The 26,023-nt window shown below is 38.3% G+C and overlaps 1 protein-coding gene across 10 annotated transcripts in view; it reads right to left on the bottom strand.

Moving 5' to 3' along the window:
• Window positions 1-26,023, bottom strand: part of CSGALNACT1 (chondroitin sulfate N-acetylgalactosaminyltransferase 1) — a 347,804-nt gene that overhangs the window by 176,944 nt on the left and 144,837 nt on the right. For 6 of the 10 annotated variants that reach the window (XM_023252542.2, XM_023252543.2, XM_045055452.1 and 3 more), the window contains one exon: window positions 6,196-6,289. The gene's annotated coding sequence lies outside the window, so the exon portion shown is untranslated. Of the gene's footprint in view, window positions 1-6,195; window positions 6,290-6,550; window positions 6,570-6,857; window positions 6,995-7,606; window positions 7,631-26,023 lie in introns of those variants that run through there. The other 4 variants (XM_006930671.4, XM_045055455.1, XM_006930677.4 and 1 more) reach the window with 3 other exon arrangements.

Below are 26,023 nucleotides of genomic sequence, written 5' to 3' on the forward strand. Positions count from 1 at the left end.
TCCTCTCTCTCTGCCCCTCCCCTGCTTGCTCTTTCTCTCTCCATTTCTCTCCCGCAAAATGAATAAATAAACTTTAAAAAGAAAAACACATTTAATGATACAATCAGTCCTGGCTGCAAGCTTTTCTTGTATTTGAGATTTTGATTCTTCTATTAATACTGAGACATTCTTCCAATATATGTCTTTCCTGTTTCTTGCAACCAAGAATCCTAAATAATATCCAATATTTTAATTTGTCAAGAAATAGAATTTTAAATATTAATTATCATTACATTCTAAAAGAATAGATATTTTAAATATTAATACATAAGAAAAAAGACCAGAGCCTCAAACTAAAGATTATTCTCTTAGAATATTAGCTCTTTGAAAACATCACCTGACTTTTCTCATTTTTCCTGCAGAGGACTGACACCTTCACCAGACACTGGATTCCAATCCAAAAATTGACACTTCATAACCACAAAGTGTATTTAAAGTCTAACTTGTAGTAAGTCTCTTATGCTTGCTGAGCTGAAAATATGCAACTCTTTATTAAAAGGTTTAAGTGTAAATATTAATACTTCTAATTACCACATATTTTTAAAGAGCTTTAGAAAAAAATTTAAAGTATCAACTTGGATTAGATGGTTTCCTAATAGTAGAGATGAATTTAGTGCTTTCTGGTGGCTCTGATCATAGAATCATGTCAGTAATGGTAAAAAATCTTTGGGGCGCTCAGTCAGTTAGGCGACTGACTCTTGACTTCAGCCCAGGTCATAAACTTACAGTCATGGCATCAAGCCCGGCATAAAGCCCTGCATCAGGCTCCATAGTGAGCGTGGAGCCTGTTTGGAATTCTCTCACTCCTTCTCTCTCTACCCTTCTCCCCATTCGTGTTCTCACGCTCCTTCTCTCTCTAAATAAATAAATAAGCACTTAAAAAAAAACTAAGTAACAATCGAGCTAAACGTTTCCAGAAGGTTATAATTCTTTCTTTTGCCCACCTTCACCTCTAATTTTCATCCCCCCCTTTCCCTCAAACCTTTACACATAGCCCCATTAGATCCTTGCCATCCCATCTCAACAAACATGTTCACAGGCTGACGAGATTCAAGTTTCATTTTATATTCTTCAGGAAAGATATTACACACTGGGTCAGAACCTTCAAGTAAAAGAACTGCTTCGTAGGTGTCAGCTGAACATTTTGAAATTGTGCTCTTTCAAGCACCAGAGTGTTATTTACAGTTTTAGAGTCATGATTTTCCACATAAAAGGTCCATTAGTGTGATGGAAAAAAAAAAAATGACTGAAGTAGCTGGCTCCTTATGAGCAATCAAATCAAAGCCTGGAGTCTGTCATGCCCTCTGCTCATGACAGAACAAATATTTCTTCCCTTAATCATAAAAGTAATTTTTTAAATGTCATACAAGTTTTTCTGGATGAGCAATAAGATCCTATTCTCTTTACTGAAGAAAAACAGGTGAGGAAGTGGATAATTTTGAATCAGATTTTAACTGCAAATATAGGCAAAAATAAGAAAAGGAATAACAAGGTCTAAAAGTAAATCCCAAAGGTCTTATCAATGTAAATCCAGTTTGTTTTTATTACAGAATACATTTTTAAATAAAAAGTGATTTAAAGATCTGCCCAAATGAAAAATAAAGCTTAAGGAAGGAAAAGTCCCCAAAGAAATTAATTTTGTTTTTACTTTTAAATGATTAATTATCTTTTTTAAAAGCAAGGTCTTTGACTTTTTGTTATTTTTAACTTTGGTAAAATACATATAATATTTACAATCCCAATGGTATTTAAGTGTACAGTTCAGGAGTATTTAATATATTCACATTGTTGTTCAACCAATCCCCAACAGTCTTCATCTTGCAAAATCGAAACTGTACCAATTAGACAACACTATGTTCTCCCCTCGCCCCCTCCCTGGCAGCAACCATTCCTCTTCTTGTCTTTATGAATTTAAAGACTCCAGATACCTCTTATAAGTTGAGTCATATAACATTTTGTCTTTTTTTTTTCTGTTACTGGCTTAATTCACTTCACGTCATGTCCTCACGGTTCACCCGTGTTGCAGCATGTGTCCAAACTTCTTTCCTTTTTAAGGCTGAATACTATTCCATTGCATGCATATATTCCGCATCTTATTTATCCACCTATCTGTGAATGGGTACATGAGTTGCATCCAACCTCTCTGACTTACATTTTAAACAATTTAACTAAGTAGGCACTGGTGCTGGAGTGAGAACACCTGGCTCCAAATCCCTCACCATCTAATCTCTATGTTAGCATGGAAAATACAAACGTTAAAATGAAAGAAGGTGGTAAAGGAAAGATACCATGAGCACTCAGCAAATTAAAATCCTGATGTCAGTAGGTTCTGATGAGGGTTTTTGATACCAGAAATTCATCCAAACATTTGTTGGGGAATATGAGTAAGAACAAACATATGCTAAACACTAAAAATGTAGAGCCCTGCCTCCTGTGAGGACCATGATGGCCACGGGGCAGACATCTAAGTGGTAAGCAGCTGTAAACAGTGGGAAAAAGAAGGTAATAGAGAGACACAGTGGCCCAACCACTCCCTCTCCAGAGCTGAGTCCTACAGAAGGAAGGGAGTCAGATGGGCACAGAGGAAGAAGGCTCTGCAGATAAGAGACGGCAGAACCAGGCAGGGATTGTGAGAGGCTGAAGCACAGGCTTGGAAGAGAGAAACTAACTCAAAGAAAAGGGAATCTCAATAAGCAGAGCCCAAAAGAGAATAGAAAAGACAGAAAAACAAGGTCTAATTAAGTGTCAATCAATAGAAAGAAATGAAAACCCACTAGAAGGCATGCATCACTGGATACCCATTCTGGTGCCAATGTGAATCTCCTGGCCCTTGCTTGCCTGGAGAAGCTTCGTCTGCTGAAAACAAATTGTGGCTCAGGAGTATAAATTAAAATTGTAGCAGCAAAAACTGACACTCATTAAAAGCTTACTGACTTTGTGTCACACTTCATTCCATTAGATGGAAATATTTTAAAAGTTGAAAAGATTTCCAAAAATTCACAAAATACAAACTTCTCTGCTTAATTCTCTGGTTTTTCAAATATGAGCAATGTTCCAAGTTACTATATTATATTTTATACTAGTATTTACTTATAATACCTACTTCATTCCCAATAAAGACTGAATTAGCTACCATTTTATGTTACCTGGTAATCACATTTCATGGGTTCCCAGAACTGCAAAAGACCTACAACATTATTTGTCTACACAAAGAGAGTTTCTATTCCCCAGACACTCCCCAAGGAACTAACTGACCACCAAAATGAGAACAGAAAGGCCTGTGCTCTGCTCAGAGAGGAGTCCAAGAGACCCTGGTACAAACAGTAGCGATAATGCAATGACATGCGCCAGTGCAGAAGCACAGGCAAGGGGCTAGGGAGCCAGAGGAGCTACCCTCAAGACAAGGACATCCCTTTGTTCACTTTTGCATTCACTCACTCATCCTCCCACTCCCTTCTTCAGGGCCTCATAGGAGCTTTCTGTGAGTGCTGGTGATGCCTGTACAGGAATGCTCACTGTAGGAATTGCTGCTGAAGGGTAAGACGTTCCTGGGGTGGGTGGCAAGGTCAAAAGTATTGCAGGCAGAGGGGTGCCTGGCTGGCTCAGTCCATTGAGTGTCCAACTCCTGGGTTCAGCTCAGGTCATGATCTCGCAGTTCATGGGTTCAAGCCCTACATCAGGCTCCTCGCTGAGAGTGCAGAGCCTGCTTGGGATTCTCTCTCTCTCTCCCTCTCTCTGTCCCTCCTCCACTTGGTCTGTCTCTCTCTAAATAAATAAGTTTTTTTTAAAAAAAGTATTGCAGGTAGAAAGAAGAGTATGAAGACCAACACAGCTTCCAGCGCTCACAGTGAGTGGGGGAAGGTCAGGCAGGTGAGGAGCAGAAGGTGGAGATGGTAAGCGTGTGACCAGGAGCACTTGGAGACAGCAGCACACCTTTCCCTTGTCAGGAAAAGAGGAATTAGCATGTGTGACAATGTGGACACACTTCTGGGTAGGGAGAGACAGGAAACAGCAACAGGGCACAGACTGGGGTGAAAACATGGTGGGCAACAACCGACTGAGAAGGGATGGTGGGGCAACAGGCTCTGTGAAGGATGTGGTTACGACACCAGGACATCCTTACTGAAAACTTTTTATGGCCTAATGCTGTTAAATATCTGAATCAAACAGTCCACTGTCCCTGCTTGGACTCCATGGTCACCAGGCATTGGTGTAGCATGTCTGCAGACCGGAGGGAGAACACAACCCAATCACTCTTTTCCCAAATTACATGTTTGTTTCTTGCAAGTCTGGGGAAGGTCTACTGCTAAAGGACATTCAAGTCTCTGAGTCTATAAAGGCCTCAGTCTGTAAGGAGCAGTTCCTGAAGTCTGGCTTTCAGCCTCAGCTCCTGGACGTCAACATCTCTGAGCAGAGATCCACAGCACTGTGACCACCACCAAAACCCAGCTCGGGCTACAGCCTGCCCTCTGGCCACCCAAGCATTCTTCCTGTCTTGCTGCTCTCATAGCTTCATACTACAGCACAAACATCCTATAATTTCACATTTGCCCAAGCAGACCTTAATCAGCTTTTCACTGCTTCTCTATTTTGTAAAGTTTACTTTGGCTCTTTCCTACTACTATCTCAACATTTTAATAATTAGGGTCTACGTGGTGTTCTACTGACACTGTTCTCTTCTAACATCATCCAAGTCATCCTCAAAAACATTAAACATCATGGGGCGCCTGAATGGCTCAGTCAAGTTAAGTGTCGACTCCTGATTTCTGCTCAAGTCATGATCTCACAGTTTGTGAGATCAAGCCCTGTGTCAGGCTCTAGGCTGAGTGTGGGACTTGCTTGAAATCCTCTCTCTCCCTCTCTCTTTGCCCCTCCCCCACTTGTGCGCACACACTCACACGCACTCTCACTCTCTCTCTCCCTCAAAATACATAAGTAAACTTTTTAAAAAAAAACATTAAACATCACAAGACCAAATATAAGAATAATTTCATATATCCCTCATTGGCCCTGAATCACTTAGGCCTCTTAGCCACTTGACTTTGTACACAGAAAAAAAATTATGAAGAGTTATTCTTTGATTATTTTTGTATTATTAACTTCTGGCCAAGCTTGTTTTTATTTTTCTATTATTAGTAACTCAGATACAATCCCTTTTACAATCCACATATTCCATTGTTTTAGTGCAAAGCAGTTCATTAATGTAAAATCAAATCAAATGCTTTGACTTCCATTCTTTCATTTCAATCAGTGTTACAAATTCTGAACAAAACCTCCACAGAAATTTGTTAAATCAACAGGAAAGGTGAGTGGAACTTCTTGAACATCTGTATATGCTAAGCACAACTTACTATTTTTACTTTTATGGCTATTGAGCCATTTCTAAAGAATACTACAAATGGTTTGTATACACTTCAGATTTCAGACTGTTGCATTTCAACATTAATGATGTCCTTAAGGTTCTTGCTTTTTTTAAAGTTTAGTGTTGACAAATGTAGTAAAATATCTTATCGCAGAGACACTCAAAATCACTGGTTGTAAGAGCAGAACTTAAACAACATTCCCAACCTTGACATTTGTCCCCAGACCAAAACCAACGATACAATCCATTAGGGTACTAGTCTCCAAACTTCCCCAAACACCCCAGAGGTGTTATAAGTTAGAGAGCAAGATCATTCTTCAATTTCCTAAACCATTTTGTCTAAATAAATATTCTGCAGCATGGTCAAAATTACAGTGCCAATTTGATTACAGGCTAAATATTTGAGAAAGCTTAATATTCTATCACAACTCCCAAAAGGAGAACAAATGTTCCCATTCAAGTGAATATTTTTTAAGAAGAATTATGTAGTTCTTCTAAGTACATTATTGGCTTAAGTCATTTGCCACTGTGAGAAGAGATAAATTCTAAGGAAGTTGGTAACATTAAATGTAGATTACAGGCTTTACAAAGTGAACAAAAAGATTCAAGGCAGCCAAATAACCGAATTACTTCGAAAAAGTATTCATATCTTAAAATAATAATTTGTTGTTAATCAAACTATTGACAGTAAAATGAAATTTAACACATTTCAAACACCGCCAGAATACTGAATACAACTCAGACCCTACCAAAGTTCATTTGTTAAGTAATTTATGACAAAGAGACTCACTTACCTGTAAGTATAAGAAAAGAAGGTTAGGATGAAACTACATCATTCCTCCTCTGGGTAAAAATACCTTGGCTTCTCTTCTTGAAATGGAAAGGAATCTAAAACATAAAAAAATAAAATCAGATAAAATAAAAATAAGAAGTAGTAGCCCTTGTGATTTTCCATGTCTCAGCTGTAGGCGATATTACAAAATGGTAGAAATTTAAATTATTTAGGATGTAAAATACAATTCATTCCAGTATGGCCCCAAAATGCAGGATGGTATTTTCCCCTCCCTATTTTAATGGGTAAAATACAAAATATTTGTTCACACACGCGAGCGCGCGCGCACACACACACACACACACACACACACACACAAGGTTTAAATAACGGCGAAAGCTCCGTAGAAGCGTGTGTGAAAGCACAGTAGAGTCACACCGACTTGAGAAGGAACCTTTCCCCAAAACGCAAATCTCGCCAGAAAGAAACGTGCCCGCTGCCCACGCGCTGCTTCTGAACTCGCTCAGCCTGGATGCTCTGCGCGCACTGAAATCACTCAGGCTTCCAGGTTGGGGTCAGGAGTGAAAGTGCTGCCCCCCTCTGCAAGCACCGCGTGCAGCGCCACCACTATTTTTTTTTTTTAATGGTTCCACGAAATGCAACGTTATAAAAGAGCAAATCCACCTGGAAGTTTTGCCCGAGGAGCAGAAGGGGTGGCCGCCGGGAAAGCCCGGATCTCCGGGGCACGCGTCCCCGGCTCGGCCCCTCGCGGCCCGCGCGCGGCCCCGCGGAATCCCAGCCGCAGCCGCCTGCGCCGCGCCCCGCCCTCGCTCTCACCCTCACCGCGGTCCTGGCCGAGTGCTGAGCGGTGGGGTACGGCGGCCGCCCCACGCCACCCCTGCCTTTAAGGAGTTCCACTGGAGGCCACACGTGCGTCAACGAAGATAAAAGCGGAGGGAAAAAAGGTACAACCAAATCACTCTGGAAGCAAAGGCAGGGAAAATATTCTGGAAAGGGCCTACGCCCTCCTGTTAAATAAGTGGTAACAATGTTATCCTCAATTAATTAACGCAGAGTCATCTTTCCCAAGAGTTTTCATAATTATGTCTCATCTGTCTTTCTAATTCAAGTAACAGCAAAAAGTGAAAAACACTATTGTTCCCGTTTCACATACAGAAATCAAAAAGGTCCGGAGTGGCTATACACGGTCAAAGAAAAGACTAAGAAGCTCCTAGAGCCTGCCACCACTTGTCCTTTCTCTGTGGGGACAGCCTCCTGGTGGCTAAGGTGGATCTGTCACATTTTTGTTTCTTCCCTCACCTAAGTTTGAAGGTTTTCTCTGAGGCATTGCCAGTAACGGTAACGATGTGAGGTACGTCAATCACTATACAAGTCAGGAGGCCATCTGTGTTTGCACCCTCTTTACAGTTTACCTTGGGTTTAGGGTTCAGGTTCGCTGGGCCAGCCTGGGGCGGTCCTCTCACGGCCCAGCGCTGTGCCCTCCACCGCGACTTGGGCTGCAGCTCTGCCTCTTTTGGCTTTGTTCTCACAACCGGCACTTCCGTCCCTGCCTGGCTAATTAATCTATGTCCAAATGGAATTGCTGTTGGCAGAAAGGCAGCAATGCCAAAGTGGAATAATCACTTGGACCTGACTCTGAGTTGTTTTCCATCCTTGACAACAAATAATGTTATTCCAGAGCCTGCGGGCCAAGAGTTGAAATGAGTTTATAATTTGGCTTCCAATCTCACATTCTCATTCTCACCCACTTAAATTTTCTTTTCTGTCTTTTAGCATGCAGGGGGCAGCTTTGGAGGCTAAATCACTGACATGGTCTTTATTGATATCCTTAATGAATATTCTCTGCCATCTAAATTAAAAGGGGAAAAATCCACATCGTCCAAAACCATTCTTGTTTTAATAATGAAACTAAATAGACTGTGCTGCCTCCATACAATCATTAATAATCTAATTTGTACTTCTCTCTCCAGCAACCTGAAGAGAAACGTTCACAGGTTTTTCATCCACACACAGTAGTCCACATTCATCCAGTTTCTAAGTGCCCAGCCCTAGCAATGCCAAACTGCAGGGTAAGAGCCACAGGATGGCCCAGTGCCCTGCTCTTTTCCTAGTGAAAGAACTCATTAAAACTCCAATCCTTGGCTCTAGGAAGTACGCTGTCTCCTTAGCAGTTCCAAAAATCATGTTCCCCAAGAAAGCAATCATCTCAAGCTAGTGATGGAAAAGGAAAGAGACAGGAAAGCAGAACCACTGACAGGACTCCCTTAGAGATCCGGGTGGAAGGGGAATTAGCATCATGGAAAATTACTGAAGGTAAATGGAAGGTATGTTAGGGAGAAGTGGGTGTGTTCAACTGGACACACCCTCTATTAGAAGAAAGGCAGGGGACATGGACTATACACTTACAATGTGCCATGCACTGTTCATTACATAGGAACTCATTCAATCCCCACAACAATGCTATGGATATGTGTGTTGATAGTCCCATTTTACAAATGGGGAAAAGGAGGCTCAAAGGTGTTAAGAAACCTCCCTACTAGTACATGCTAAAGCCAGGATTTTTCTGACTTTAAAGCCAAAGCTCTAAAGAGAAAAAGGAAAGCAAGCCTTTACTCTTTCTATTGTGCAACACTGTCTTACCTGCAAATACTAGTCTTCATGTGTGGTTTTCTAAGAGAGTACAGGGCTTATAGGGGCTCATACTGAATTAAAGTGGTGGCCTGAAGATATGCCAAAGGTTGCCACTGAGGCCTTGAGAACATAGCCCCCTGCTGATCCCCTGAATCTCTCATCCTTTACAAGAAATCACAATGGCAAAAACACACTCTTGGATAAGTCTTCCTGAATATCAAAGAAACATACAATAAGAATGCGCTCAAAATAAAAGCTAAATCCAGGAAAGCAACTGTAGGTATATAGATAAAGTGCCTTGCTTTGTTCAATTCAGAAAATAGTTCTCAACAACACCCCTCAGTCTAAACATTTGTATCCAGGTCTGAGGTCCCCTCTCCTGTCACCTGATGCCTACTGTGATTTTGACAGTTTGGCCTAAAGAATAAGGATTATGGAGACACTTATGTGGCTTTGCAAGTTTTAGTTATGGTAAAAAGGCACGAGAAAGCAGATGTGCATGAGAGTGGCTGGGAGAACATCCATGGAAAAATCACATACTTGGATTTAGAAGTTCCCGGCAGTATTCTAAAGGTTAGGAAGTCTGCCCCATCTGACCCCCACAGTAATGAGTTTGACATACATTAGTTTACAGTACTCCATATATAAGTCAGCTTTCAATCATATTAAAAGAAGACTAACCAAAATCAACTATTGAAAACAGAAATAAAAAATGGTGAAAATGAGTTACACTGAGATCAATCATATTTTAACAATCTAGCAACCCATTCTATTCAATGTACAATCCTAAGTGAAAGTTCCCGGCATTTTAGTTTCTAAAGAGCTTCAAAACCACAATTGATCCAATGGTGCAATAATATCCATCCATGTGCCTTCAGCTCCAAGGCTTCCTTACTTTCATAAATGTCAATCTTTAAATCTTCAGTCCATCTACACCACATATATATCAGACACATTGATTCCTGAAATGTGAGAAATAAGAAAGGAAGACTGGGGCACCTGGGTGGCTCAGTTGGTTAAGCAATAAACATTAAAAAGAATTAAAAAAAAAAAAAGGAAGCAAGGAAGACTAACAAGCCCTTTCATCATCAAGGTACCTAAAACACCAAAAGAAAAGCATCGAGACAGAGACTAGATATGTGTCTGCCAACTCAAGCTACCTGTGAGATTTTTCTTTGTGCATATGTGGATAATAATATACAGTAAAAGCTTGGATGGCGAGTAACTTGTTCTGCGAGCATTGTGCAACATGAGCAAACATTTCTAATAAATTTTAACTTGATAAACAGCAGATGTCTCGCAATACGAGTAGTACATGATGCCAACCTCATGTGATCACAACTAAGCCAATGGTTCTTGAAATTCGCTTTGATATATAAGTGCTTTGGATTACAAGCATGTTTCCAGAATGAATTATGCTCACACACCAAGGTTTTACTGTATATGTTTTTAAATCTTGGTAGTAATGTCTTTTATTTGTATATATCAGTGGAGTCTTCTGTGGTACTGGAAGACAGAGAAGGGACAGTGTCAGGAACTGTGTGGACAACTTCTAAAATTATCTTTCTCAAGAATATGTTTCAGAAAAGAAAGTGCCCTTGGATACTGCACATCACAAATCACATGTAACTATATTCTTGACCACATTCCTTCCACATTAAATAATTATACTGAAAATAGTATATTGTAGAGCACAACTGACTTTAAAAGTCATGAGTTTCCCAAAAAGTGTTGCTTTTCTATTATCCTGTGAAATGAAAAACAGTATCACTATGTCCTGATCTAGTATGTAAAGAAGCAGACTGAATGAGAAGATATCCCTTTATCTCTTTATTATTCCTAATCCTTCCAGTGAAGTGGGTCACTCTTATTTTCTTCATTTCAATTTTTCATTCTGATAAATGGGGACAATCTCAGATACTATTAGCAGAACTATCAAGACCATGAACAAAATTATATTGCTAAATTATTTGAAGTCTCTTTTAAAATGTATAGGTCTACTAACACCTTAAAGGGTATCAAATAATACTTTCCTCATAAAGACTTACCAAGTGCCTCCCAAGCTAGGCAGTGGGGTCCCTCTGGGGTCCCTGCTTGAGCCACCCTCACATTATCAACATGTGAACGGCTAACATGTTCAAGAATGAAATGATTCACATGCTAAACAGAGATCCAGGGGCGCCTGGGTGGCTCAGTCAGTTAAGCATCCGATTCTTGGTTTCAGCTTGGGTCATGATCTCACGGTTTATGAGTTCAAGCCCTGCATTGGGCCCTGTGCTGACAGTGCCTACTTGGGATTCTTTCTCTCCCTCTCTCTGCCCCTCCCCTGATTGCTCGCTCGCTCGCTCTCTCTCTCTCTCTCTCTCTCAAAATAAATAAACTTTTAAAAAAAGATTTAAAAAAATAAACAGATCTAAATAATCTACTCTTAGAGCAGAATGAAAGACAGACTAATTTGAACTGGAGAAGATCACAGTTATATCTAGTCTCTTGGAAAGAAACTGCATTGCTCTGTTTGCCATTAGTTGTGAGACCAATGACCTAAATCAGTTACGATACAGACAGTTGATGTACCTCCATAAAAGAGAGCTATTTTCCAGCACACGGTCTGCAGTGCTGCAGTTACACTCACATGCAATTGTTCATTTTATTAGACATCCACTCCTAATACATTCTTCTGGGCCAGCCCCACCCCATTAGATACTGCAGCTGTTGGGCATGGGCTAAATACCATCACAGATACTAATGAGGCATGAACAGTGTTTCAGGGAGATCGCTGTACTTAATCCCGCACAGAACAAGAGATTTGGATTTCCATCAATCAGGGACTGACTGGAAGTTTGTGTCCCTCCCAAAATTCCTATGTTGAAGTTCTAATCCCAAGGTGATGGTATTTGAAGGTAGGGCCTTTTGGAGGTAATTAGGTCATGAGGGTGGAGCCATCATGAGTGGGAGTAGTGCCCTTAGAAGAAGAGGCCAGAGAACTATCTAGCTCTTCTCTAGACATGTGAGAACGCAACAAGAAGTCAGCTGTCTGCAACCCAGAAGAGGTTTCTCACCAGAGCCCAACTATGCTGACACCATGGTCTTGGACTTCCAGATTGCAGAAATGTGAGAATAAATGCCTGTTGTATAAGCCACCCAATTTATGGTGTTTTGTTATAGCAACCCAAGCTGACTAAGATACCATCTTAAATGCACTACTGTGAAACTTTAGATAAGTCCGTAACTTCTTCGCCTGTGTCTCCAGGTCTGTAAAAGGGATTGGCCCAAGCTAGTGATTCTCAGTGAAGGAGGATGATCTTTATCTGTTGCTTCCCACCCACACTACATTCTTATACACCCTGTACATGAGAAGATATGTTACAGCTGGGGACAAGCTGCACAGACAAGGGCTGAAGATCCAGGACAGCATTTAGACTCAGATGCTAACACTAGGGAAGGGGGCTTTAAAAAGGACCAGCTCAAAGAAGATACAATGGTCAAGAAGTATAGCTCATCAAGGATGCAATTCCCAGGCAACAGATCCTTATGTAGAGAAGCTCAAAGAGAACAAATCATACAGCCCAACTCCTTACACACCAGCAAGCCAGTCACAACACAACAGCAACATAGGGAGTGAGCTTGTGGTTCAGAAATCACAGGTCTGTCCCAGTGCTGCTATTAAGTTATTATGACCTTGAGCTAGTCACTTATAAAATAAAAGTTGGGACCAGATTCTCCAAGTTACCTTTGAGTACAGAAACCACACCTTCTTTTCACTGTTCCATATAAACCTCTATCCGCCACTAGAATGGTCTTAAAGAATAAAATCTTTAAGGTCAGTATACACATCCTCCACTACAGGCTCGGTTTTTAAATTACTGCATTCCCAGGCTTCTTGGGCAAAATAAGCACTCAGGACAACTGCCTAGGACACAAGTTTAAGAAGTAGAATGAGTAAAGTTTGTTTTCTCTGCCTTTATGACTCCCTCTGGCTAAATTCTACCCTCCACACTGACAAGTCTTGGAACTTCTGGCACTGAGGCTTGATCTATAGTATTCATAGGGCTCATGACACTGTGATAGATGAAGAAATTAAATCTTTCACCAAACTTGAATGGGCATTTTGAATGGTAATTTTTATCTTCTTCCTTCCCAGATGCAGGAATGTCAATAGTTGAGAGATCCCATGGTGTTGGTAAAAGTCATTATAAAAATGGACTTGCCTCCTAAACGATCTCTCATTATTTTGCAAATGTATTACTTTTGCCATATCAATTTTTAGTTTATTTCATGTTATGCTCCAGTTGCAAGGGAAGTGAGAACATACTGTCCATATTTTCAAAAAAAAAAAAAGACCGTAACATTAACAGAATAAGTATTTCACCGTAAAAATAAAAACTGTTGCAAATATTTATATAATTGAATTTATTCAGTCAATTCACTGGGTTAGGCCAATGGAAGTATGCTTTTTTTTAATACTGAGAGCCAAAGAGACAGGAGGAAATTTTAATCTCGACCTGCAAATAAATAAATAAAAATACTGCTTATAGACACCATTTTTTAAAATGTTCATACAGAATGCAAATGGGTGTTACTTTCAGGGAACTTACAATTGCTGTATAGTATTTTATATGTAAACTGGATAACAATGAAATAGAAAATAAGAACATGAAATACAGACATTTCACCAATTAATATTTTCAAATCATCAAAATGTGTTTTTATGCCACATCATGGCCAGTTAAGCAAGACAGAGGTAAAGACTGCACAAAGAAAAAATTATTGAACAGTCAGCAATAAGAATAAATGTGCAATTGACACATGAATCAACATGGATGATAATTATGCTGAAAGCCAGACACATAAAAAACATACAGTATGATTCCACTTAAATAAAATTCTAGCAGATCAGTGTTTGGCTGAGGATTGGGGTAGGGGATGGGGAGGGGCCCAGAGGTACCAAGATAGTGGGATTACTGAGGGGCACACAAAAACACTGCTGGTGATGTATATGTTCATTTTCTTGATTTTGGTGATGGTTTCATGTGTATATCAAAATTAATCAAAGTGCATACTTTAAATATGTGGTTTTAGTACATATCAATTATACCTCCTAAAGCTATAAAAATTGAGAGACAAAAATAGGGGAAAAAATGTAAGATAGTAGTTAAATCTGGGGTAATTAAGATAGCTGTTGGATGAAAAGCTACAGAAAATAAATTAACACTAGATCCATAAAAGACTACCAGAGAAAGATTTCTGATTGTTGAAAGTTTCAGGAAGTTTACAATCCCAAAAGAGTCTTTCTAAGCACCTAAGGGCCATGCCTAGATAATACTCATCCATCCCTCAAAAAATAAAAAAGTTCTTATTTCTTTAAGACTTTTGACAGAAATAGGTCTAACTATCCTCAGAACAATAACAATAGCAATAACATTTATTGAGCACTTGCTATAAACCAGGTCCACATCTAATGGGGTATCCCATTTAATCCTCACCTAAGGGAACTAAAAGATAGATACTATTATGATCCTCCATTTTACAGATGATACCGAAATTCAAAGAGGTTAAATAATTTGCTTAATGTCATCCACCATCCCAGCTGTGGAGCTGGGACATGAACCCAGGTGGTCTGATTCCAGACTCAAGCTCTTGAAAGTAAACTTCTCTCCCACTACCAGACAAACAGGATTCTGGAATAATGAATGCTATAGATCATGATTGCTGACTCACACCTCTGATGGCGTCAAGAAAATCTTTGTGAATTAAAGAGCTACATTTCTAAGTCTGAAGGCTAATCTTTTGTGTGAAAAATGCAGAAAAAGTCAGTAATGAAGTGATGATGGAATGTAAGGGCAATTTCAACAAGGTGGAGCAGAAAAAATAATAGCCAGAAAGCAACAGACTTGGTTTTGGCCATGTCCTCACTGGTGACTATAACCTTGGGCAAGTCATTTCTCCCCCTTGGGTCTGTTTCCTCTTTGGCAAAATTAAAAGTTTGGACTAATCGATTTCTAAGATTCCTTCCAACTCTATGATCCTTGCCAGTCCTCTTTTGGGGAATCTTCCTTGCACTGTGTAACTTGGGTCAAAAATTTTCCACGACACCAAACACATTTCAGATACAAAGCTGCCTCCATCCCCTAAAACACCCAGACCCCTCCCATACAGAGCAAATTCCTCCATTATTTCCCAAAGGTATTCTGTTCCAAAGAGACAACCCCAAAGGAAGGCCCAGGGGAAGGCAAAGGATCCCTCCACCCGGGCTCACCATATTCTGTGCACTCTGACAGCCTTTCACTACAAAACCACTAACAAGTTGATTTAGGCCTTCCAGTGATGAAAAGGAGGTACCCCATCACCCAGCACCTCATTCCATCTTCCCTGTGAAGCTTCTGACATCTGAGATGATCCAAAGTACTTAGTATGTTACGGCTATAGGTGTCCGATTCCATTTATTTCCACTCCTGTTGGTTCTCTAAAGTGGCTATTCTCTCTTCGCACTAAAAACACATCATTTTCTCTTTTTAAATGATGGATTTTGTGACCCTTTGGGGAGACATAAAAAATAGGAGCAACTAAATAAGGCAATTGTAAACCATTTCAGCATCTATAAAACCTTCTACTTTATCACAAAAGAAAAGAAAGAAAAAGCAGCTGGAAAAAAATGCAGCTGATAGGGAACTTGATATCCTTAACAACAACTTCTCTCATGAATTTTCATCTCCATATTTTGGCATTTTAGCTGACTTGGAAATTATTTCTAGGAAAAGCATTTCTTGAGAGTGATATCCCCTTTCACAAGGCAATGGTGAGCAACCTCTTAAATATTATGAGGAACACAATGTCAATTTTTCTACACCTATATACCTGCTGTACATTTTTATTCTATATTTCATACACTATTTTCATAGATACTGTGTTCTATCTCAGAACATGTGTTTATTTTTATTTACTCACTTAACAATCATTATACTATAATAAACCAAAAATTAAAATATAGATCACTTTTCCCCAGAAATTTACAAAATTCACTTCCTTTATCATTGCACAGGCATAGGTATTATGTGGTTGTGTTCACTGAGTGTACACTATTTTCTAATTTTTTGCTTGAATTCTCCATATATCTACTTAGTCCATGTATCTGTCATTTTAAATGGGACAATATTCCACTGCATCATTAAAATGGTTTAATTAGCCATCTTTCAGTTAGTTGTTCCCACACATTATTATAACCTAGTCAAGCATCTTTAAATAAATAAATTTTGTTCTTCCTTTTGGAGTTACTTCCTCAGGCTATAATCTGAAAAGTGGGATTAACAGTTTAAAGATCATAATTATAAACTGGATGGTTTTTATTATAAATTGCCAGATGGCTCTCCAAAAGAGGTATTACCTGCTTGCATGTCAACAGAAAAATAGGAGCCTGACTTTTCCTTTATAGTCTCCTTAACACTACTGGGCTTTCCTGGATTTATTAATTTTGGGATGATTTTAAAAGAACGATGTAAAATCTTTTAGTTCTTTGAATCTGTCATATAGTTTGTTTAATACTCTTACTGCATCTTTTTTGTAATCTGGCACACAAATGCCAGGTGCTTTATGTGCCTTTTAACTCATTCAATACCCCTGACTGCCTTAGAAAGCAGAAACCACAAATTTTATTTTCACTAAGAAAACTGAGTCTCAAAAGGTTCAATAATGTGCCCAAGATTCCAAGGCTAATATTTGATGTTCTCAGGATTTAAACTCACTATCTACTTTCAGTGAATTCTCCACTACACCATCCTGCCTCATAGCTACAATCTTTAAAAATCTTGCCAGTTTTTCTTTTCTCTTCTTTTCTTTTTTCTTTTCTTTTCTTTTCTCTTCTTTCTTCCTTCCTTCCTTCCTTCCTTCCTCCCTTCCTTCCTTTCTTTCTTTCTTCCTTTTTGGTTTAGTTTTCCTATTTATTGAGGGATAAAATACACAAGTAGAATGATAAAAGTACTCAGTGAATTTTTGCATACTGCTATACAGTGTAACCAGCACACAGATCAAGATACAGAATCTCATCAGCTTAGTACCTTTTCTTTTTCTTACTTTTTAAACATAGATTGTTTGTGTGTTTGTCATTCTTTATAGGGCCTTACTGAAGCTATGAAAATAGGTACTTAATAAACTTTGTTTAATTATTGAAGATTGGAGCTATAAGCGACCTCAGAGATTATGTACTCCAACCTCTTAAACTTCCATATATGGAAATTGAAGCCCAGAAGGAAAGTGACTTATCCAAGATCTAACAATGCAGAGCTATTTCTATCACCCCATGCTTCCCTCACCTACCAAGGGCTGGTTGCTCTCCAACTCCCTACATTAAAGACATAGTGAGAGGTGACAAAGAAGGAATGGTACATAACAGAGAAAGAGTACCTGGATAAAGGTTTTTTTTTTTACTATTTATTTTAAGTTAGTCTTGAAGTACCCAAAGGGTCTAATTGATAGAGAAATGCTCATTAAGCTCACTTTACTATAAAGTATACACGAAAGTATAACGCTTGAAATCAAATGAATTTTGTCCCTCAGAATAGTCTACTTGAAAGAATAAACACTGATTCCAATAATCTGCTATTCCTCATGACTTCTTCTGAATGCCCCCTTTTAGATGAGCTTGCAGAGCTAATTTGAGTCAAATAAATAAACTAATTTTATTTTTAAAACTACAAAATTAGCATCAAAAGAATAAAAACGGATGTGTGCCTTTTAAATCACTAGAAAGAAAGCAAAAATAGAATCCATATAACAGAAGCAAAGAGAATAACAAGAGGCATATAAAGAAGAAATTTTTTTTTAATTGACAAAAAGATCAAACCTATGAAATATGACAATAAATGTAAATGGGTTAAACATCCCCAACAAAAACAAAGATTCTCAACATCCAATTATATGCTGTTTATAAGAAAGGTCTAAAGCCAAATGACTCAGAAATCTAAAATAAAAGGAAGAGCAAAATGTATCTAGAAACAAAAATGAAAAAAAAGTTTGGATGGCAATATTTACATTAAACAAAGCAGAATATAAGGCAAAAGAACATTTAACAAGACAGAAAATATGTGAAACATTTCAACCTCACTAATGATAAAAATTCCACTTTTACATAGTTTAACTTATCAAACTGACAAATATATTTTAATTTATAATATTTTTTATCATTGTGGATACAACCAAATAGACATCCATATGCCTTTATTATAAAGACAATAGGAAAATGGATAGTACAATATGAATATATACTATGGAATAAAATTACCCACTAAAAATCATGTTTTACAAAATGTAATGAATGGCAATCATACAATGCTAAGTAAAAGAGGAAAGGTACAAGATATAAACAGTAGAATTTCCATTGGTCTTAAATAAAACACATGACATATTGTTAAAATTATTAAAAAATATATATATACCAAAATAATACTCTGGTTAAATTAAGGGAAATCCTTAGTTCCTTTTTTTTTCCTTCACTATTTTTCTCTATTGGGAGAAAAAAAGGTCTGGAGTCCAAGATAAAGATAGCATGGGGGGATTTTGCTCCTTTTATGAATCAGCATCCAGAATTCCAGAAGCAGACAAATGCCATCCCAGGGCATTGACAAGGGAGGCAGAGAAAATGTTTGTTGTGTTAGATGAGAATTCTCAACTTCAATCACCTTCAGGCTGTAAACCCCATAATTTCTGGTGTTTTCTCCCAAGGATTGATTAATGTTTAACTGGAATATAAACTCTGTTAATTTTCCTTTTTATTCTATGCTCTCCAAATGAACATATATTATCACTTTCCTAAGCAGAGCAAGTAAACTAATAAATAAAACAGTAATACAGTTCAATCACCCCCTTTGTTCACAAATCTGTCCTACAAAGACAGATTTGCCAATGTTAGAAAAAAAGGTTGTGCAGGTGCTCAAGGATAATTCTGAACAAGAGCTTCCAAAAATATTTTAAGTGAAGACAGTCTTACGAGAATAGCTTCCCAAAGTATCTTCATTGAATTACTTTGCAGTGATTTTGATGTATGTATTTTGACATGTTAGGATATCTTAAAATAAAATTGTACTGCTTTATGTTAACATGTCATTTATTTAGCAACTTGAAGGAAGAATAGGTAAGTTTTTAAAAGAAGGACTCAATAAAAGTCATTATATTCTTATATGCTTAAAATGAGATTGGTACTCACTATCGTGATTAGGAAATAATCAGGTTCCAGATCTTTGGGGAAGTTCTATATACCAAAAAAATTATAATACAAATGGCTATCAAGTGTGACTGCAAGGTTGGTATTCACAGACCTAAAGAACCTTAAGAATCATGGCATCCAACATCCGTTCTTCTAGAAATCACAGTCCAGAGATATGAAATGATTCCCCCAAGTTCTTAGCTAGCACTTTTTCCTAGCATAGCTGCATCTGCAGTCTCTTCTGAGTTTTTCCTTCCCACTGGATTTACATTTACCATCCATTTCCTTCTACACTGAACTCTTCTGTAGGAGAAGTTTTTAATGGAGGGCAGGTGACTGAACAGGCATCTCTTTTTCATCTAACATAAATGTACCGAGTGCCTTCAAGGTGTCAAGTTCTATGATGAGGCTATCGTCTTTGCCTTCAGAGAGCTCACAGATGATCTACTCCCTCACCATCCACAATTCCAAAGGCTAAAGGGTATGAGGAAGCACAGGCAGGCTACCATGGGAGCAGAGGGAAAGAGCAGCTAATCAGATTAGGTTTATCAGACTCACATCTGTGTTGTGAAAGGCAGTGAGTTGTGAAAGTTGGGAGTACAGATGAAGGAAGAGATGGGAGGACAACAGCATAGCATTCTAGGCAGGAGGGCCCACAGAAAACTCAGACATGAGAAAGTATGCCAGAGTTTGGAACCTACAAGAAGTTGAACATGGCTGGAATTTCAGATACTTAAAGTAGAAGCAGATGAAGTGATTGAGAAAGCTGGAAACCTCCACTAAGTGAAGGAATCGTGTCTTCAAGGCAATGAAGTCACTAAAGGAATTTAAGCAAGAAACTGAAATGGTCATACTTGTATTTTAAAATGTTCTTTGTAGGGCCATGATGAGGCTGGGCTAGAGAGGTAAGGACCCAAGGTGTGGAAACAACTAGAGACTCCAGCAGTTACCCAACTGGGAAGGACTGGAGGCCTGCACCATGGAGGGCTGGTGTGGGCCAGGGACAGGTTTATAAGACATGCATTTGAGACTTGGTGATCATCTTCATGTGGAGTGAGGGTAAAGGAGGAGACTATTTAAAGTTTTAACTTTCTCCTTTTTCAAAAAACATTTTTCAATAGTTTATACTTTCATGTCACAATAACAAAATGTTCTGTCCTCAGACCTAAATTTCAAGGCATACTGACTAATTCTGACAAGAAAATGGGAAGCAGATACCAGTGAGGTTACTTCAGAGAGAGAGTGACAAAGGAGAAACAGGACACATGTGTCCACAAGTCACAGAGTAATATAGTGATTATAGTGCCAGAAGAATTTAGGTTCAAATTCCAGTCTGACCACTTGAAACTTTGGGGAAGTTGTCCCTTTTAAATCTCAGTTTCCTTATTCCTAAAATGAGGATAATGATTGGATTTACATGAGGAGGTTAATCAGGAGGATAATATAAGGAGAAAGTACAAAATGCAATAACTAATCCACAGTGAGCACTCATTAAATGATCACATAGTATGGAGGATTTCCCAGGGATGGAAAAGAATAATTTTTTATTAAAATATTATCTTTTGGGGCACTTGAGTGGCTCAGTAGGTTAAGTGTTGACTCTTCATTTCAGCTCAGGTCATGATCTCACGGTTGTGGGATCAAGCACTGGGGTCATCCTGGGTGTGCAGCCTGCTTGAGATTCTCTCTCTCTCCTTCTTCCTCTGCCACTCCCCTGCTCCTGCTCTCTCTCAAAAAAAATATTTAAAAAATAAAATATTATCTTTTATTGTTAAGATACCCTGAGTTATGGGTATTGGGCAAAAAGGGCATCAACACCCCATTGGTAGCACCTAACCCAAAGCTTGTGTCAGATGCTCCTTCCCAGTTGCAAGTAGGGCCATCAGAAGGAGCAAAGGTGCTCACATGGGGATCACGAGACACAAAATCTGTCAGAAGAACTCTGGGAAGTAAAAGCTTAAGAGGTGATGACACAGAAACAGAAAAATCTTTTAGGTAAAAGGAGACGTATTACCTATTTTATATTCTAAATAGACGAACAGAGAAACTCAAAGCTATTTCTCTTTAAGTTTTAAAAATACTGTGAAGACCCTGAGGCTTTTATCATTTTCACAGAGGTAATAAGATAACTAGTCCAAGGTCTAGGAAAACTCCAGTAGAATAAAAAAAATGTAGAAAGAAGCAACTGTTATATTGAAGTCAGTAACGTCTGTTAACTTTTTACCCTAGGATTCTTAAGAAGGTCAGTAGATTTGGGGCGTCTGGGTGACTCAGTAGGTTAAGCGTCTGACTTCAGATCATAATCTTACAGCTCTTGAGTTCAAGCCCCACATCAGGCTCTGTGATGACAACTCAGAGCCTGGAGCCTGCTTCAGATTCTGTGTCTCTGTCTCTGTCTCTCTCTCTCTCTCTGCCCCTCCCCTGCCTCAAAAATAAATAAGCATTTAAAAAAATTTTAATATAATAATTTTTTAAAAAAAGAATATTTCCACAATTTTTTATACTGTTCATGATGTAATGCTACGGACAGTAGACACTCTTGGTTGAATCTGCAATTTTCTTCAACATCTTTAGTCTAGAACACAAAACAATAAATCACATACTAACATACATATCAATAAGCCCATGAAGTAAATAGTACACCGTGGCCAGTTTCAAGCTATAACATGACCACCACCAAATACAGAGTTTGTAAGAAATGCACAGTCGTATACTACTATATTTCCATCTTACAGGTACTGCACTGTTGCACATCTACAAACTTCTTTTCAATTCCTTCATCCAGGTCATCAGCAAAATGTGCCCCTGTTTGTTGAACTTGACAAAACACGATTGCTGTTTTATTGTGCAGGAATCATAAATGCCCATGTCTGGGTGCTGAGATGCTTATAATTCCAAGGATTATCTTTATTAAACTTGGCTCCTGTTCTAAGAAATGACCTCACTCAGTGGCGTAATTGAGCCAGTTCATATTGACTCACAAAAGATAATTATCACATTTTCAAGAATTTTGCAAGCTGGTTGTTAAACACAACCATTATTAAAAATAAATCATAAAAACTTATAATTAAATAAATTATATTTAACATTTTTAAAAAGATATTAAATATTCCAGGTTCATTACTTCCCATTAATTTTTCCACATTTTACCACTATCTGTGCTCTTGGAGTTATTCAAAATACATTAAAAGAGTAGTACAGGGGCGCCTAGGTGATTCAGTTAGTTAAGCATCTGACTTCAGCTTCAGGTCATGATCTCATGGTTCATGGGTTTGAGCCCCCTGTCCAGCTCTGTGCTGACAGCTCAGAGCCCAAAGCCTGCTTTGCATTCTGTGTCTCCCTCTCTCTCTGCCCCTTCTCCGTTCGTGGTCAGTCTCTCCCTCTCTCAAAAATAAAACAAACATTAAAATAAAAAAAGAATAGTACAATAGTCTGGGAGGATTATATTTGGAACTAAGGTATTCTAGTTATAAATTTCTAAGGTCCTTGTACTGTCCAAGAAGTGGTAAAAATACTAATTTGTATTAGCCTTAATGAGTCGAATATGAATGCTGTACCCTCTCCAAAAGAAAATAGAAATTTGTATAAGTAATAAGCCAATACAAGAGAGGGAAAAATGGAAAAGTAAAAATTACCTAATTGAAAATGAGGCAAGAAAGGAGGAAAAACAAACAAGAATACGTGTGGAAAACCGAAATAGTAAGATGGTAGATTAAAACCCAAATAGAGTTCATTAAAGGTAAACAGACTAAATCATCTAATTGAAAGACAAAGATTAACAAACCAGATACACAATGAAATTTAACTATCCTGCTTTTAAGAGACATAATTTAAATATAAAGATAGTGTTTGACAGTAATGGAATTAAAAAGAAGCATGCAAACACTAACCCAAAAAAAGCTGGAAGAGCTCTATTAATCAAAGTACACTTAAAAGACAAACCACTGGGGTGCCTGGGTGGCTCAGTCAGTTAAGCATCTGACTTCAGCTCAGGTCATGATCTTATGGTTTGTGAGTTCAAGCCCTGCATCAGGCTCTGTGCTGATAGTTCAGGGTCAGGAACCTGCTTCAGATTGTGTGTGTGTGTGTGTCTTTCTCTCTGCCCCTCCCTGCTCGTTATCTCTCTCTCTCTCTCAAAAGTAAATAAACATTTAAAAAAAAATTTAAAGAAAAGACAAACCATTGTTATCAGGCCTATATAAAATTCTGTATTTTGTATGCATGTAATAATATGGGCTCAAAATATATAAAGCAAAGAGTGAAGGAACCAAATGGAGAAATAATATTAGCAGTAATCCATAATCAGAGTGAGATATTTTAACACAACTCCCTCAGGAGCTAGTAGAACAAACAGGAAAAAAAAACACCAATATTTCTATCCTTTTACTTTTAACTTTTCTACATCCTTAATTTAAGAAGTGTCTATTATTAGCAGCATAAAGTTGGCCTGACACATTATTTTAATTAAATACTATCAACACTCTTGAAAACTAGACCTAACATCTGTAGACTATGCATCATTTCCAGGAGTAAATAGAATGTGTACAGCAATTGACCACATGCTGGGCTAGAAAGCATGTCTCAACAAATTGCTCTAAAGACTGAAATTACATAGAGTGGGTTCACTGATTACAGTAAAATTAAGCCAGAAATCAATAACAAAAAGAACTGGAAAACCCCCAGGTGTTTGGATATTAACCAATAAACTTTTAAATAATTCATGAATTATTAAACTATTTAGAACTGAAAGATAATGAAAATATAAATCCTTCTAGAGGGAAAACCCCTAAGCCAAGAAGGGTCTTTTGATCCATTCACTGAAAGTGGTAACGTATCTATTCCCCTCAGTGATGTGCTGACCTGAGAGATCTGTCATTTTTATTAAAAACCACGTATTGGCCTGTGCCTAGAAAAGAGACCTCTACCTGATTCTAGGTCTAGGAGGTTATTGGAGGCAAATAGTTAAATACTTTGGATCTGGACCCTGGGTAGCTACCCCATGGAACACAAGAATCTTCTATTTTACAGTGACAGATGGTGTGGTTAATTATGTGCCAAAGACCCTTTGTCTTTCCTTCCAGTGCCCAGCATTACTCTCCCAGTGGGCAAATGTCCCCCCCACCCCCACAACCTAGACTATTTGGACCACCTCCTCAACAGTATACATATTCTGAGATTCTATACCTTCTGCCACTCTGGCTCCTGATGGCTCTTATCCTGTTTTCTGATGCTTGAGAATTACACCTATACATAAAACTTACATAAGACCACAAATATATAAAACCTACAAAAATATTGTGGTTTGAAAAAAAATTTTTATTCCCCACAAATGAAGATCTCCTTGTGCCAGAGCCTCCTACTAAATTGATTGTATGCTTTATAATGTATTTCCTATCGTTTACATAAATCATAAAGTCTTTAGAATAGTATAACAATTAACGATATTCAAAAGATGATTTTAGGTTTCTAAACACCCAACAGTAACTCAAGGACTCAAGCTGCCACCATCTTCCTGCCTCAGTGTCATTCAGGTATCTTGCAGCCAGCAGAAGCAGAGCACCCAGGGAGGTCAAATCAAACCCTTAACCATCTCAGCCTGGAAGTGACACACACAGGTCATGCAAAATTTCCATCAGCCAGAATTAAGTCACATGACCCTACCTCACTGCCAAGGACAGTCCTCCCAGTGATCAGGAGAGAAGTGAAATAGTTTACTGAACATATAACACAGTCTCTGCCTCAAATTCATACCAAACCTTACAATCTAGTAGAGAGGAAAGGAAGAAAGGAAGTAGTATCCACTGATTTGGAGTACCAAGTTTAATGCCAAGAACCTTGCACACACTCTTTTTAAACAAAAACACTGTGAGCCAGACACCATTATCCCCACTTTATACCTGGAGAAACTGAAGCATAAAGTTAAACCCTAAGTGAGACATTAAACCCTCATCTATGACTCCAGGGCCCGTGTTTCCAGATGGGCACAGGTTGCTCATAGTGTGGGCCACAGCCCACCTATGCCACAGTCACTTGAGAGGCCTTTGCAGAGCCCCACACCACACTCACCGAACAAGAATCCCCAGAGTGCAGGACCCTGCACTTTTAAAAAAAGCTTCCAAGGGGATTTTATTCTATTGATCATTTTATCTCTGAAATACAACAGTGACATTCTAAATAATCCTTTTCAAGAAAGTAGAAAATGAATGGAAAAGATAAGATTCAGTTGGTGTAAGAGAGGCCTTGTGGAAAATTGAAAATCCTACAGACTCTGGAGTCAGAGGCCATGGATGCTGGTCCTACACCAATTAACCTCCTGAGTGACCTCAAGAAGTCACTTACCCTCACTGAACCTGTTCCAAAGAAAGATTACATTTTCTCCACTGAAAAATGTTGGCATTGGGCTAAATAATCTCTTAAAGCCCCCTTTGGTTCTACAATAATGTGAGAACTATGAATGAAGTGAGCCAACAAAACAAATACAGAATAAGAAAGTAATAACAGCATTTAAAATAATAGCTAATCCCAGCAAGGCTTTTTGTAGATATAGACAAACTTCCTCTAAAATTTACATGGAAAGGCAACAAAACTAAAATAACTAAAAAAAAAAAAAAAAAAAAAAAAAAAAAACCAATGTTGAAAGAGAAGAATAAAGTTAGAGGAATCACAATACCCAATTGTAAGACTTACTATATAACTACAGTAATCAAGACAGTGTGATATTGGCAGAGGAACAGACAGAGAAATCAATAGAACAGATTTAAGAAGCCAGAAATAGCTTTACATAAGTATAGCCAATGGATTTTTTACAAAGACACAAAAGCAATTGAATGGAGAAAGAGCAGTGTTTTCAACAAATGGTATTAGGACAACTGGCTATCCATCTGCAAAAAACAAAAATGAAGAAGAAAGAATTTCAATCTAAACGGAACACCTTAAACAAAAATCAAAATCAAAATGGATCCTGGGTCTAAATGTAAAAATGTAAAACTTTTAGGAAAAAACA

Source organism: Felis catus, chromosome B1, assembly GCF_018350175.1.
Source record: "Felis catus isolate Fca126 chromosome B1, F.catus_Fca126_mat1.0, whole genome shotgun sequence".
Lineage (NCBI taxonomy): Eukaryota > Metazoa > Chordata > Mammalia > Carnivora > Felidae > Felis > Felis catus.